The sequence below is a fragment of the Hyperolius riggenbachi genome, chromosome 6 (genome assembly GCF_040937935.1).
Source record: "Hyperolius riggenbachi isolate aHypRig1 chromosome 6, aHypRig1.pri, whole genome shotgun sequence".
Classification (NCBI taxonomy): Eukaryota; Metazoa; Chordata; class Amphibia; order Anura; family Hyperoliidae; genus Hyperolius; species Hyperolius riggenbachi.
Genome location: NC_090651.1, coordinates 374,058,807 through 374,075,767, shown reverse-complemented (window position 1 = coordinate 374,075,767; position 16,961 = coordinate 374,058,807).

The following is a 16,961-nucleotide window of genomic DNA, read 5'->3' as shown; positions in this document are numbered from 1 at the left end:
AAAATATAGATTTTCGACAATGCATAAAAAATGACAATAGAAACTGCAATTTAAAGTTCAACAGAATAGGTTGAGCCTATTTATAAATAGGTCAATAAGCTAGCTGATGCCAACACAAGCGCCATGATCACCGCATTCATTAACTGCCTCCGGAAGGCACCTCCCTCCCTCCTTCCCTATGCAGAGTCCTGGTGAAAGTGTAAATGAGAGGTTACTCCCCCTGCTCTCACTATTCCACTGACGAGATCTCCCTACAGTCAGGGGCACCTCTAGCTACTGAATATTGAGAGTACTTCTGGCCACCTAATACTAAAGGGCACCTGTTGCTACATTACGGCAAGGGAAGTAAGGCAGAAGTGACAGCTGGGACAGCCAGCACACTTGCGGTGCAGTTTGGCGGGGTTTGTAGGTTCGTAGATGGTGAAGTCTAAGGTGCCAGAACATCTGTGCCTGTAGGCTCCGGTGATGTAAATCCGGGCCTGATGCTCCCCACTATTTGTTTTATTTTATGTACAGCGCTATGGAAGATGTGGGCGCTATATAAATAAAAAATAATAATAATACTAGAGGGGTGGCAATTTGAGGTTAAAGAGAAACTCCAACCTAGAATTGAACTTTATCCCAATCAGTAGCTGATACCCCCTTTTACATGAGAAATATAATGATTTTCACAAACAGACCATGAGGGGGCGCTGTATGACTGATTTTGTGCTGAAACCCCTCCCACAAGAAGCTCTGGGACCGCGGTACTTTTGGCAGTTTGTTACAATGTAACAAGGTTCACAGACAGTAATTAGCTGTTTACAGCTGTCTCTAACAGCCAAAACAGCTAGGAGCAGCTACATAACCTGCCCACAGTAAAAATGTAACCATGTAATAAATGTCAGAATGTGAATCGGGGGGAGGAAAGATTTTACAATGAGCAAACACTGACTAAATCATTTATACATAATTATGGTAACAAATGAAGCACTTTTTTACTACATTATTTTCACTGGAGTTCCTCTTTAAGTTCATTGTAGAGACTAGTAATGATGAGGAGCTTTTGGTAAAAAGTCCCACTGAGGCCTCCACATGCCAGAGTGCGACATTTGCACAATAATTTCCCCCTCTGGGAAATGACCGCATAGATCAGGGACAAAGTTCAAGAAATGGGCCAAACATGTTGCATGAAGTGTCTGCCAGATGTGATGTACCGCTGACGGAATGCAGAGGCAGAGATCAGGTGATAATAGGGTTAGGTTTAGCGATAGTAAAAGAACAGTAAAAAGATATTCTACTGTCTTATCACCCACTGCCCAATAATACAGTGCAGCCGGAAAGTATTCACACCACTTTTCCACATTTTGTTATGTTACAGCCTTACTCCAAATTGGATTACACTCATGTGTTTCCTCAGAATTCTACACACAACACCCCATAATGACAAGGTGAAAAAGGTTTACTTGAGGTTTTGTCACTTTTATTAAAAATAAAAAAAACAACTGAGAGATCACATAATAAGTATTCACAGCCTTTGCTCAATACTTTGTTGATGCACTTTTGGCAGCAATTACAGCCTCAAATCTTTTTGAATGATTCCACAAGCTTGGCACACCCATCCTTGGCCAGTTTCGCCCATTCCTCTCTTTGCAGAACCTTTCAAGCTCCATTAGATTGGATGAGAGGCGTCTGTGCACAGACATTTTACCAATCTCTCAAGAGATGTTCAATCGGATTCAAGTCTGGGCTCTAGCTGGGCCACTTAAAGCGGACCCAAACCAAACATTTTTTTAATTCAAAACATTTAGTTGCACCACTCTGACACACAAAGATAAACAAACACTCCTTCAAGCCTATGAGCATTTCAGTGCATGCTTTTCACCCTTCTCTTTCCATAACTAGGATTATACAGGTGGCAGCCATTAGCAATTCCTCCTCTGCCGGTCACCTCCTACTCCACCAGTTTGCCGGATTCTGTCCCGGCAATATGAAAGGAAGGGAGGGGTTCCTCCAATAAATGTAAAATATTTTATATTTGTCATCATGCAGCTGAAAAAAGGCTGCTATTTATTATTATAATTTAGAAAATAGATTTTATTCCTGAAATCTTGTATTTTTAATTTGGGTTCACTTTAACCACTTCCCAACTGAGGGGTTTTACCCCTTGACCACCAGAGCAATTTTCACCTTTCAGCGCTCCTTCCATTCATTCGTCTATAATTTTATCATTACTTATCGCAATGAAATGAACTATATCTTGTTTTTTTCGCCACCAATTAGGCTTTCTTTAGGTGGGACATTATGCCAAGAATAATTTTATTCTAAATGTGTTTTAATGGGAAAATAGGAAAAAATGTGGGAAAAAAATTATTATTTTTCAGTTTTCGCCCTTTATAGTTTTTAAATAATGCATGCTACTGTAATTAAAACCCATTAAATGTATTTGCCTATTTATCCCGGTTATAAAACCGTTTAAATTATGTCCCTATCACAATGTTTGCCGCCAATATTTTAGTTGGAAATAAAGGTGCATTTTTTTCAGTTTTGCGTCCATCCCTAATTATAAGCCCATAGTTTATAAAGTAACAGTGTTATACCCTCTTGACATAAATATTTAAAAAGTTCAGTCCCTAAGGTAACTATTTATGTTTTTTTTTTTATTGTAAATTTTTTATTTTTTTTTTAATTACAAAAAAAAAAAAATTGGGGAGTGTGGGAGGTAAGGAGTTAATTTTTTGTGTAAAACAAGTTTATTTGTGTGTAGAAAATGGTTAGGGTGTAGTTTTACTATTTGGCCACAAGATGGCAACATTACTAATTTGTTTCATGCTACCTGCAAGCGTCCTTCCGGACTCTTGCAGGAAGTAGAAAGAGGCTGGGACTTTGTTATTTTTTCACAATGATCGCGCTGCTCAGCCGAGCGGCAGCAGGTCATTGCGGGGCTTAGATCAACGAACGGGAATGGATTTTCCCGTTCGTTGATCTCTGGGCGAGCGGGCGGCGGCGTGTTTACTAGCGGCGGGCGGCGTGTTTACGAGCGGGAACGCGGACAGCGGCGGGAGTGCGCAAAGTACGGATTTCTCCGTCCCTGGGGGTGAAAGGATGGAAAAAGGGGCGGAGAAATCCGTACGCGCGGGGGTAAAGTGGTTAAGGACATTCACAGATAAGCCACTCCTTTGATATATTGGCTGTATGCTAATGCTCCATCTACACCATGAGTTTTCTTGGTCGATCTTAGTTCTGATCGATAGTCTGGTTCGAGAGTAAAATCATTTGGGTCATTGTCCTGCTGAAAGATGAATCGTCGCCCCAGTCTGAGTTCAAGAGCACTCTGGATCGGATGTTCTTCCAGGATGGCTCTGTACATATAGACAATTCCTTTGACTTCATGCTTGGTTTGTGCTCTGACATGAACTGTCAACTACGGGACCTTATATAGACAGGTGTGTTTCTTTCCAAATCATGTCCAATCAGCTGAATTTACCACAGGTGGACTCCAATTAAGCTGCAGAAACAGCTCATGGATGATCAGGGGAAACAGAATGCAGCTGAGCTCAATTTTGAGCTTCATGGCAATGGCTGTGAATGTACATGTGCTGTCTCAATCAAACTTTTTTCATGTTGTCAATATGATTTGTTGTGTGCAGAATTCTGAGGGAAAAACGACCGGCACAAAATAACAAAAATGTGGAGAAAGTGATGTGCTGTGAATACTTTCCGGATGCACTGTATTACTGGGCAATGGGTAATAAGATAGTAGAATATCTGTAACTTTCGCTGTTATTTTACTATTGCTAAACCTCCTGACCTGCCGCCGATTGATATCGTCCAACAGGTACGATAGGCCGCTATGGTCAATTTCGGACTAAAATCGATCATATGAATGATTGATTGGACTGCCTGCAGCATCAATTTCTAGCAGATTCAAACATCTGCTGGAGTTTGACGGGAAAAATCGATACCTGTATGGGCACCTCTGTAGTATTCGCTGTGCCTGTTCTTCCATGTGTGCAGGTGAGAAATCTGTCAGGATTGGTCTCTCGGACGGTAGTCTTAGGCTGCTTTCACAGTGGGACGTTACAGGCGCACGTTAGAGCAGCCTGTAACGCACCCCACCGCACAGTAATGAAAAATCAATGGGATGTTCACAGTGCCCACGTTGCGTTACATTGTAACGCTGTACTTCAAGATAACGTACTGCATGCAGTACTTTCTAAGCGGCAGAGCCGCGTTAGACTGTTTGCACATGCTCAGTAATGTTGGGGAGGAGGGGATAGCGGCCGGGCACATGGCTAATTAATATTCACTGCACGGTGTGACGTGCAGTGTTTACTTCCTGGAGCGGCAGCTCTGTGCGGCGGTTGGCTGGCGGGACCACGTGATGCCGCATGCGTCCAAGAGTACGCATCACGGCATCACGGACGCCAGAGTGAGCTGCACAATGCGGATCAGTCGGACGTCCACATCCAGCACCAACAGGCCTTGCGTTAGGGGCACGTTATGCGACCATAACGTCCCCTAAAACGCAACGTCCTGCTGGGAAAGAAGCCTTAAAGGATACCTGAAGTGACATGTGACATGATGAGATAGACGTGTGTATGTACAGTGCCTAGCACACAAATCACTATGCTGTGTTCCTTTTTTTTTCTTTCTCTGCCTAAAAGTGTTAAGTATCAGGTATGTAAGTGGCTGACTCAGTCCTGACTGACAGGACGTGACTACAGTGTGACTCTCACTAATGAGAAATTCTCCTTTTTGATCTTTCTTGCTCTCAGAAGCCATTTTCTGCTAGGAAAGTGTTTTATGGTTGGGATTTCTTATCAGTGAGGGTCACACTGTAGTCACTTCCTGTCTGAGTCAGGACTGAGTCAGCCACTTACATACCTGATATTTAGCTCTTTCAGACAGAGAAAGAAAAAAAGGAACACAGCCTAGTTATTTGTGTGCTAGGCACTGTACATACCCATGTCTATCTCATCATGTCACATGTCACTTCGGGTATCCTTTAAACAAGTTGAACAACCAAAAAAAAGTTGCTTGCTATTGTTCACACAACTGATAAGACGTCAATCCAACTGTTGGATTGATGTCTTATCAGTTGTGTGAACAATAGCAAGCAACTTTTTTCTGGTTGTTTCAACTTGTTTCACCACAAAAGCTGTTTGATAATTGTGCTGCACAGAAGGCCGCTGCTGAGCGTGTGTATGGGGTTTTCTAGCTGCAGCCAGCCTCCAGTACAGGCGCGGGAAGGGTTAATGCTGGGTAGCTGGACACAATGGCCGGGGATTGGGTTTCAGGTAACATCTGATTAGCGGCAGATTAGCTGTTTATCTCCCAGCTGCCTTAATTAGGCGACAATCCACAGAGCGGGCGGCGGCTGGAACAGGTACAATGGAGGCAGCTGAATAGGACAGGCGCTGTATGTGGCGGTCGGGGGAAGGTGTCGCCGGGGTCAGCGGAACTATTGTGCAGCACAATTCCCTCCCCCCCCCATGCCAGAGAAACAGAGAAGCATAATTGTTGGAGTATTTATATCTACTTGTGCTTTAATTAATACCTCAAAATTAGTTTCTGGTGCTCAGTAATGCAGTGTGTTTGCCATATTGTTGTCAGCCCTGGGTTATTACAGCGGACCTGAACTTCCTCTCTGCTCTAAGAGATAAGCAACAGCGTAAAAACCTTTAAAGAAAAACATTTCTTTGTTACAGCCGATACAAATCCTGCAATAAATCTGCAGTGTGTCTACTTCCTGCTTTCATGGAAGCAGACATAGGGTTAACGTCCTGTGTTTATAAATAAGCTGCTCTGCTGTGGCAGAGGAGATTTCGGAGCTGACACAGGGGAGAGATAAAATTACAATTTGTGCTTAGTCACAGATGAGGGGGAATTAGATGGGCTAAACTCTCTAAGGGCTCGTTTCCACTATTGCGGTGCGGAATCGCCTGGATTCCACCGCTGATGAAATCGCATGCGGATGCGATTCCCCATGCGTTTTTTGCCGCGAATTCGCATAGGTGAGGGTATATGCGATTTTAACCATGTCACTGCCTGTTTGAATTTAAATTGGTACCTATGCGAATTCGCGGCAAAAAACGCATGGGGAAATCGCATGCGATTTCCCTATTAAATACATTGCATGCTATTCGCATGCATTCCACTCGCAGGCGAATTCTGCGGCTCTTTTGTGCGTTTTTTCACCGCTGAAAAAAACGCACCTCAACAACAGTGGAAACAGGCCCATCCACTTGCATTACATGTGCGAATCCGCATGCGTTGGACGCCTGCGGATTCGCGATAGTGGAAACGAGCCCTAAATACATACAGGATGCATTTCTCTATGCTTTCCTTCTGTCCTGTGCAAGAGTTCAGGTCCACTTGTCACTATTAAGGTGGCCACACGATACAATAAAATGATCCGATTTTACGGAAATTCAATAAATATGATCGGATCTCCTGAAAAAATGAAAGCTTTTTTTTCATTCGACTGAAACATGCGATCGGATTTCCATTTTTTTTCATACACACCCCAGCAATTTTCTCAGAGTTTCCAATCATTTTTATCATAATTGTGGAAAAATTGAACACAGGTGTGTGGTACATTGGTCATATTTTTGAAATGTTACAATCGGTCAGAAAAATTGATTGCAATTCTTAAATTGAACAGATATTTAAATAATTGTATGGTGTGTGGGCACCTTAAAGGTGGCCACACACGATACAATAAAATGATCCGATTTTACAGCAATTCGTTAAAAACAATCGGATCTCCCGAAAAAAATCGAAAGCTTTTTTTTCATCCGACTGAAAAAATGCCAGATATTTTTCATCAATCTTTCTAAAGATCGTATGGTGTGTGTTAGATTGTCAATTTATGAATATACACACCCTAGCAATTTTGTCAGAGTTTCCAATCATTTTTATCGTAATTGGGGAAAAATTGAACATACGTGTGTGGTACATTGGTCATATTTTTGAAATGTTACAATCAGTCAGAAAAATTGATTGCAATTCTTAAATTGAACAGATATTTAAAAAATTGTATGGTGTGTGGTAACCTTTAAGACTAATTAAATTCGTTTTCTTTCAGATGGAGAACTGAGAAATGGTGGTCATTATTAGCCCCCCAAGGCCACGTTCAATCTAGTGTGCACACAGTTTTAGGGCTGATTCACACGAGCAACTGACAGGCGTCCCGCAGTGTCTCGGTCAAATTCTTTGATGCAACTGTGCAGAAAAGCAGTTCACGGCTTTCGGCGGTGATTGCCAATTTTTTACACGGAGACGTAGCGGTAAGCGACCCTGAAAGCTGCATCCAGGGTCAGATGAACTGTAAGAATTGGGATCGGAACGCAGCATTTGCACAAATGACGGTAAAGGTACAAAGCAAGTGCTGCAATTTAGTTGAATGGGCAGCACTTAATCGACGAGCGCAGCGGCCGGTGGAAAACGTCCCACAATCGCCCGTGTGAACTGTTCACAGGCCTGTTTTTTTAATTGGCACAACACTGTTAGGGCTCATTCACATTTGCTGATCACAAAACGCTAGCGATTTTGCTAGCGTTTTGCTCTGGCGTTTTTTGGCGATTAACGGCAAAAAAAAAATCACCATTCACACCTGCCAATTTTTCAGCGATTGTGTTTTGCGCTTCTATCGCACTTAAACGCGATCGCTGGGAAATCGTCTGAAAATGGTGCAGGCTACGCGTTTGCGTTTAGCGTTTTTGAGCGATTATCGCAAATCGTCCAAATGAGAACAGGCCCATAGACTTCTATTACCCTAGCGCTTTGAAAAGCGCTAGCGTTTGAGCGTTTTGCCGAAATCGCCGGCAAAATGCTCAAGTGTGAATGGGCCCTTTAGGGTAGCAGGAAAAAAGGACGCCAAATCAGGGTGGACAAAAAGGGCGCCGCCATAGACTCTAATGCAATTATCGTTAATAAGGCAAAAAAGAAGCAGAAAAAAGGGCACTGCGATAAATATCATTAACAACATTAGAACATTAAAGTTTTTGAAGTATGTTATCATTTTAGAAGCTTGCAACGTTATATGCCTGGTGGGGGGTTTTTCGCCTTCCTCTGGATCAACAGGGGTATGTGGGGGACAGGCTGGTGCTGTACTTTATACTGGTTGAACTCGATGGACGTATGTCTTTTTTTCAACCAAAATAACTATGTAACTATGTAACTATATGGTTTTTGTCATATTATTTTGTTTGTATGTACAGATTTTATGTTATCAACGATAGTATTGTTTCTATGTGTAAAAGGGTGTTTCTGCAGAGGGAGTGGTTAGGGTTAGGCACCACCAGGAGGAGTGGTTAGGATTAGGCACCACCCGGGCGGAGGTTAATTTTAGGCAAAACGGGGGCGCGGGAGGATTTTGGTTAGGCAGCCAAAAGGGGGGGGGGGGGGTGGTTAGGGTTAGACACCACCGGGGGGTTAGGGTTAGGCGCCACCAGGGGAGTAGTTAGTTTTAGGCACCACCAGGGAAGGGTTCTGTGTGAGAGTAGGGTTGGGTTAAGCTGTATTTTTGAACATGGGCATAACTAGAAATCACGGTTCCCCCCTGCGAAACTTTGGATGGGTCCCCCTCCCGCCTTCTTTCCGTGCCCAGACTCCTCAAGCATGACTACAGGACACAGCACTTGGAGAAAGGTAGAAAGGCTGGGGGTAGAGCAGGCTGTACACAAGAGCCTGATGCACACTGAATAGGGACTGTCTACAAATATCTGTCTGCAAAACTTTGTATGATTCCTTATCAGTGGCTGAGCAGATGCAGTCATAAGAACAACTGTGCAAAGAGCAGAAAGTTTTTTCTCTCCTTGCCCTTAGTTGTCAGTCTCACAGAACAGGGGGGGGGGGGGGGGGGGGCGTGGCTTCTTGAACCCCCTGCGGCTATTGTTATGGCCTTGTTGTTGAATTACATAATGACTTTTTAACGTTAATGTCTTTTCGTTACTATTTCCCGTTATTTATCGTTAACCAAGTCTGACAACTATGTTTATCGTTATCAGATTTCGTTATCCACCGGCATAATTTCATTATTCGGCCGTGCGCCTTTTTCACGGCGCCCTTTTTTCATGCACTCCTGTTATGGTGCGTTCACGTGTACAATTACTATCGCCCGCTGGGACTGGCACTCCATCCCCTGGGCAACAGTTCGGGGCAGAGTTCTGTACTGGCCCCAGCTGGCAATACATTCTGTTGCCATGGAGAAAGGGCAGCGGGATGACACGCAGTGCATGGTGTACAGTGAAAGTAATAAGTGTTTGATCCTCTGCTGATTTTGCTGGTTTGCTCTCAGCTGTACGATATTCTGTAAGTGCGGCCAGAACTTCCTATTTGCTGGTAATTATTCATCCTGAATAAAATGAAGCTCAGCCAGAACACCTGGCGAAGATCCTGAACAAGATGTCCCTGATACTGTTACCAGGCGCCCTTATTTGTCTAGCCTGACAGTGTTTATGTGAGCCCTGCTGGTCCTGACCCGGCTGGCAACCAACTTCATCCATCTATTAGGACGCCGCCAGGCCTTGCCCTGCTTGTATCAGCTCTGACTTTTTAATCCTGTTTATCCTGAGCTCTGCCTGTCACCTCCAGGGTCACACCTACATAGACCATCTGTGACAAAGGGGCCCGCGGACCAACTGGCATTTATAACACAAAAGGAGCAGGCAGTAATTCAATGAAGGAAGCAGGCCACAAAGGCAGGAGTGGACCAGTGGTGTAACGTAGGAGCCTGGGGCCCCAGTGCAAGTTTTACATGGGGCCCCAAGCAATCTATTAATATGCAGCCTCAAAACCTACCAAGGGCAGCTGAGGTATCAGAGAGGTGTAAGCAGGGGAGGGGCAGCTGCAGTGTCAGAGAGGTGTAAGCAGGGGAGGGGACAGCTGCAGTGTCAGAGAGGTGTTAGCAGGGGAGGGGAGCAGCTGCAGTGTCAGAGAGGTGTAAGCAGGGGAGGGGACAACTGCAGTGTCAGAGAGGTGTATGCAGGAGTGAGGACAGCTGCAGTGTCAGAGAGATGTAAGCAGGGGAGGGGACAACTGCAGTGTCAGAGAGGTGTATGCAGGAGTGAGGACAGCTGCAGTGTCAGAGAGTGTAAGCAGGGGAGGGGACAGCTGCAGTGTCAGAGAGGTGTAATCAGGGGAGGGGACAACTGCAGTGTGAGAGGTGTAAGCAGGGGAGGGGAGCAGCTGCAATGTCAGAGAGGTGTAAGCAGGGGAGGGGACAGCTGTAGAGTCAGAGAGGTGTAAGCCGTGGAGGGGACAGCTGCAGTGTCAGAGAGGTGTAAGAAGATGAGGGGACAGCTGCAGTGTCAGAGAGGTGTAAGCAGGGGAGGGGACAGCTGCAGTGTCAGAGAGGTGTAAGCAGGGGAGGGGACAGCTGCAGTGTCCGAGAGGTGTAAGCAGGGGAGGGGACAGCTGCAGTGTCAGAGAGGTGTAAGCAGAGGAGGGGACAGCTGCAGTGTCAGAGAGATGTGAGAAGGGGAGGGGACTGCTGCAGTGTCAGAGAGGTGTAAGCAGGGGAGGGGACAGCTGCAGTGTGAGAGGTGTCATTAGGGGAGGAGATAGCTATAGTGTGAGGAGTGTAAGCAGGGGAGGGGACAGCTGCAGTGTCAGAGAGATGTGAGAAGGGGAGGGGACTGCTGCAGTGTCAGAGAGGTGTAAGCAGGGGAGGGGACAGCTGCAGTGTGAGAGGTGTCAGTAGGGGAGGAGATAGCTATAGTGTGAGGAGTGTAAGCAGGGGAGGGGACAGCTGCAGTGTCAGAGAGGTGTAAGCAGAGTAAGAAAACAGTTTGTTAGGGATTACCACCATGCAATGCACATATAGAGGTGTTTATTGCCAGCATAGCATCAATGAAAAGCTAATAAGATGGATAAAGGAAGGCCTCAGTGTGGTCACAATCTCTGCATCCGCTATTGCTACGCTACTATAGTGGACTGAGAGTTGGAAAGAGCAGGATCATCCACAAGGCAACATAGGCAGGTGCCTGGGGCTTAGTGGATGTCCAGGGGCCCAGTTGCCACTTTTTTTTTGACCCCTCATAAAAAAAAAAAAAAAAGCCACTAGCACGGTGGCGTGGTAGTTATTGCTCTCGCCTTGCAGCGCTGGGTCACCGGTTCAAATCCCAGCCAGGAAGCTATTGCAAGGAGTTTGTATGTTCTCCCTGTATATCTGTGTGGGTTTCCTTCGAGCTCTCCAGTTTCCTCCAAAATCCCCAAAACATAAAGGAAACTTAATATATAATCGATGAACAGTAGCATCAACGATCTGACGAAGGCGCCGTGCGCCGAAACGCGTAATGACGTCACACGCCCGTTGAACACAGCCACGCCCACCTCCCAGCGAGACGGAGCCCAGGTCATCGGGAACTACGCGCTGCTGGCCACCGCGCGTCATCCGCCCCTGCTGAGACAAGCGGTTGGCTGTCCGCTGATATGCGAGCAACACAATTAAGTTTGTGAGTATAACTTTTAATTTGTAATAAATTTTCTTTTATGACTAATGCACTATGGCGCGCTCCATCTCTTTTTGATTTTTTTGCATCAACAAGTATAAATTGTGTTCATTAAAACAGTTTAAAAGGAGGCAGCAGTAGGTTTACCTCTAAAGGATACAAACAGTCTCATTTAAAGAATAAAAAACTTTACTCCACTATGCAATGCATTTTATGGGAGAAAACCTGCCTCCTCAGGCAAAGTAAATAGGAGTATCTGAGAACTGGTCTCATTGAGCTCCTCCACTGATCATATCGGCATCTGTTGTCCACTCTTTGTGGAGGGGTGACATACCTGAGAAGTGCGACTTCTTAAAGGACAACTGAACTGAGAGCAATATGGAGGTTTCCATATCTATTTCCTTTTAACCACTTAAGGACCGCAGTCTTTTCGCCCCAGGACCAGAGCCTTTTTTTCCATTCAGACCACTGCAGCTTTAATGGTTTATTGCTCGGTCATACAACCTACCATCTAAAATGAATTTTACCTCCTTTTCTTGTCACTAATACAGCTTTCTTTTGGTGCTATTTGATTGCTGCTGCGATTTTTAGTTTGTATTATATTCATCAAAAAAGACATGAATTTTGCCCAAAAAATTATTTTTTTAACTTCCTGTGATAAAATTTGTCAAATAAAGTAAAATTTTTGTATACATTTTTGTCCACATTTATTGTGCTACATGTCTTTGATAAAAAAAAAACAAAAAACATTCAGTTTATATTTATTGGTTTGGGTAAAAGTTATAGCGTTTACAAACTATGGTGCAAAAAGTGAATTTTCCCATTTTGAAGCATCTCTCTCATTTCTGAGCACCTGTCAGGTTTCATGAGGTGCTAGAATTCCAGGATAGTATAAATACTCCCCAAATGACTCCATTTTGGAAAGAAGACACCCCAAAGTATTCACTAAGAGGCATGGTGAGTTCATAGAAGATTTTATTTTTTGTCACAAGTTAGCGGAAAATGACACTTTGTGACAAAAAAATAAATACAAAAAAGTTTCCATTTCTGCTAACTGGTGACGAAAAAAAATGAAATCTGCCACGGACTCACCATGCCCCTCTCTGAATACTTTGAAGTGTCTAGTTTCCAAAATGGGGTCATTTGTGGGGTGTGTTTACTGTCCTGGCATTTTGCGGGGTGCTAAATTGTAAGCACCCCTATAAAGCCTAAAGGTGCTCATAGGACTTTGGGCCCCTAATCGCACCTAGGCTGCAAAAAAAGTGTCACACATGTGGTATCGCCGTACTCAGGAGAAATAGTATAGTGTGGTTTGGGGTGTATTTTTACACATACCCATGATGGGTGGGAGAAATATCTCTGTAAATGACAGTTTTGTTTTTAAATTGTCCATTTACAGAGATATTTCTCCCACCCAGCATGGATATGTGTAAAAATACACCCCAAAACACATTATACTACTTCTCCTGAGTACGGCGATACCACATGTGTGACACTTTTTTGCAGCCTAGGTGCGCTAAGGGGCCCAACGTCCTATACCTTTAGGATTTCACAGGTCATTTTGAGGCATTTGGTTTCTAGACTACTCCTAGCGGTTTAGGGCCCCTAAAATGCCAGGACAGTATAGGAACCCTACAAGTGACCCCATTTTAGAAAGAAGACACCCCAAGGTATTCCGTTAGGAGTATGGTGAGTTCATAGAAGATTTTATTTTTGTCACAAGTTAGTGGAAATTTATTTTCATTGTTTTTTTTCACAAAGTGTCATTTTCCACTAACTTGTGACAAAAAATAAAATCTACTATGAACTTACCATACACCTAACGGAATACCTTGGGGTGTCTTCTTTCTAAAATGGGGTCACTTGTGGGGTTCCTATACTGCCCTGGCATTTTAGGGGCCCTAAACTGTGATAAGTAGTCTAGAAACCAAATGCCTCAAAATGACCTGTGAAATTCTAAAGGTACTCATAGGACGTTGGGCCTCTTAGCGCACCTAGGCTGCAAAAAAGTGTCACACATGTGGTATCGCCGTACTCAGGAGAAGTAGTATAATGTGTTTTGGGGTGTATTTTTACACATACCCATGCTGGGTGGGAGAAATATCTCTGTAAATGACAGTTTTTTTATTTTTTTTACACACAATTTCTCCCACCAACATGAGTATGTGTAAAAATACACCCCAAAACACATTATACTACTTTTCCTGAGTACGGCGATACCACATGTGTGACAATTTTTTGCAGCCTAGGTGCGCTAAGGGGCCCAACGTCTTATTCACAGGTCATTTTGAGGCATTTGTTTTCTAGACTCCTCATGGTTTAGGGCCCCTAAAATGCCAGGGCAGTATAGGAACCCCACAAGTGACCCCATTTTAGAAAGAAGACACCCCAAGGTATTCCGTTAGGTGTATGGTGAGTTCATAGAAGATTTTATTTTTTGTCACAAGTTAGTGGAAAATGACACTCTGTGAAAAAAAAAACAATAAAAATATATTTCCGCTAACTTTTGACAAAAAATAAAATCTTCTATGAACTCGTCATACACCTAACGGAATACCTTGGGGTGTCTTCTTTCTAAAATGGGGTCTCTTGGGGGTTCCTATACTGCCCTGGCATTTTAGGGGCCCAAAACCTTGAGGAGTAGTCTGGAAACCTAATGCCTCAAAATGACTGTTCAGGGGTATAAGCATCTGCAAATTTTGATGACAGGTGGTCTATGAGGGGTCGAATTTTGTGTAACCGGTCATAAGCAGGGTGGCCTCTTAGATGACAGGTTGTATTGGCACTGAAGTGCAGGAAGCGCCGGATGTTCTCAAATCGTGACCTGGACATGGCAGCAGAGAACATGGGCATGTGATGTATTGGGTGCATAGACCAATAAGACCGCAATACATTCTTTTTGACTACACCCATGTTAAGGAGAAGGCCCCCAAAATGTTACGTTCGGAAACTTGGAGTGGCTTCCACCGAAAAGGCTGGGCATGGTAGCTTCTTGGATTGGCGGTTGCGTATTGTGTGCCATAACGGTTGGTCTCAGCCACAATTAAGTCGTACCAGCAGTGATCAGAAAAAAAATTCTGTCACTGCGGTGGGGCGGGTGAGGGTTTGGCCGGGTGATCAGAAGCCCACAGGGGGCATATTAGGGCCTGATCTGATGGGTAGCAGTGACAGGTGGTGACAGGGGGTGATGGGGTGATTGATAGGTGATCAGTAGGTGATTACAGAGGAGAATATATGCAAGCAATGCACGGGCGAGTTGATCAGAGGGGGTCTGGGGGGCTATCTGAGGGTGTGGGCGGGTGATTGGGTGCCCGCAAGGGTCAGATTAGTGTCTGATCTGATGGGTAGCAGTGCCAGGTGGTGACGGGGTGATTGTGGGTGTGGGTGGGTGATCAGGTGTCCACAAAGGGCAGGTTAGGGTCTGGTCTGATGGGTGGCAGTGACAGGGGGTGATTGATGGGTGATTGACAGGTGATCAGTTGGTGATTATAAGGGAGAATAGATGTATACAGTACACAGTGGGGAGGGTCTGGGGAGGATCTGAGGGTGTGTGTGTGTGTGTGGGGGGGTGTTCAGGAGCCCCCAGGGGGCAGTTTAGGACCTAATCTAAAAATAGCATTGACAGATAGTGACAGGGAGTGATTGATGGGTTATTAGGGGGGTGATTGGGTGCAAACAGGGGTCTGAGGGGTGCTGTGAGCGATCAGAGGGCAGGGGGGGGGCAGATCAGTGTGATTGGGTGCTTAATAGGAGGGCTGCAACCTGCCCTGGTGGTCCCTCGATCACTGGGACCACCAGGGCAGGAGGCAGCCTGTATAATACGCTTTGTATACATTACAAAGCGTATTATCCGCTTTACATGCAGCAGATCGGGGGTTAACAACCCGCCGGCGCTGCTAATTGGCCGGCGGATTGACGTCGCGGGTGGGCACATAGTTACATAGTTATTTTGGTTAAAAAAAGACATACGTCCATCGAGTTCAACCAGTATAAAGTACAACACCAGCCTGCACCCTCACATATCCCTAATTGATCCAGAGGAAGGCGAAAAAACCCTTACAAGGCATGGTCCAATTAGCCCCTAAAGGGAAAAATTCCTTCCTGACTCCAGATGGCAATCAGATAAAATCCCTGGATCAACATCATTAGGCATTACCTAGTAATTATAGCCATGGATGTCTTTCAACGCAAGGAAAGCATCTAAGCCCCCTTTAAATGCAGGTATAGAGTTTGCCATAACGACTTCCTGTGGCAAAGCATTCCACATCTTAATCACTCTTACTGTAAAGAACCCTTTCCTAAATAAATGGCTAAAACGTTTTTCCTCCATGCACAGATCATGTCCTCTAGTCCTTAGAGAAGGCCTAGGGACAAAAAGCTCATCCGCCAAGCTATTATATTGCCCTCTGATGTATTTATACATGTTAATTAGATCCCCTCTAAGGCGACTAAATAAACCCAGTTTATCTAACCTTTCTTGATAAGTGAGACCTTCCATCCCACGTATCAATTTTGTTGCTCGTCTCTGCACCTACTCTAAAACTGCAATATCTTTTTTGTAATGTGGTGCCCAGAACTGAATTCCATATTCCAGATGTGGCCTTACTAGAGAGTTAAACAGGGGCAATATTATGCTAGCATCTCGAGTTTTTATTTCCCTTTTAATGCATCCCAAATTTTTGTTAGCTTTAGCTGCAGCGGCTTGGCATTGAGTACGATTATTTAACTTGTTGTCAATGAGTACTCCTAAGTCCTTCTCCAAGTTTGATGTCCCCAACTGTATCCCATTTATTTTGTATGGTGCTAGACCATTAGTACATCCAAAATGCATGACTTTACATTTGTCAACATTGAATTTCATCTGCCATGTATGTGCCCATATAGCCATCCTATCCAGATCCTGTTGCAATATGACACTATCTTCCTGAGAGTTGATGATTCTGCACAATTTTGTATCATCTGCAAAAATAGCAACATTGCTCACTACTGCATCTACTAGGTCATTAATAAATAAATTGAAGAGCACTGGACCCAGTACAGACCCCTGTGGGACCCCACTGCTAACAGTCTCCCATTTTGAGTACGATCCATTGACCACAACTCTTTGTTTTCTGTCCATTAGCCAGTTCCCCATCCATGCACACAGACTCTTCCCCAGTCCTTGCATCCTCAACCTTTGCACCAGACTTTTATGGGGAACAGTGTCGAAGGCCTTTGCAAAGTCCAAGTATATCACATCTACAGCATTCCCAATATCCATATTAGCATTCACTACCTCATAAAAGCTGAGCATGTTAGTCAAACAGGACCTGTCTTTAGTAAACCCATGTTGATGCTGAGAAATAAGATTATTTTCTACTATGAAGTCATGTATAGTATCTCTTAGTAACCCCTCAAATAGTTTGCATACAACTGATGTTAAGCTTACAGGTCTATAATTTCCCAGATCTGATTTTTTGCCCTTCTTAAATAATGGGAAAACGTGGGCTGTACGCCAATCCACTGGGATTCTGCCAGTTGCAA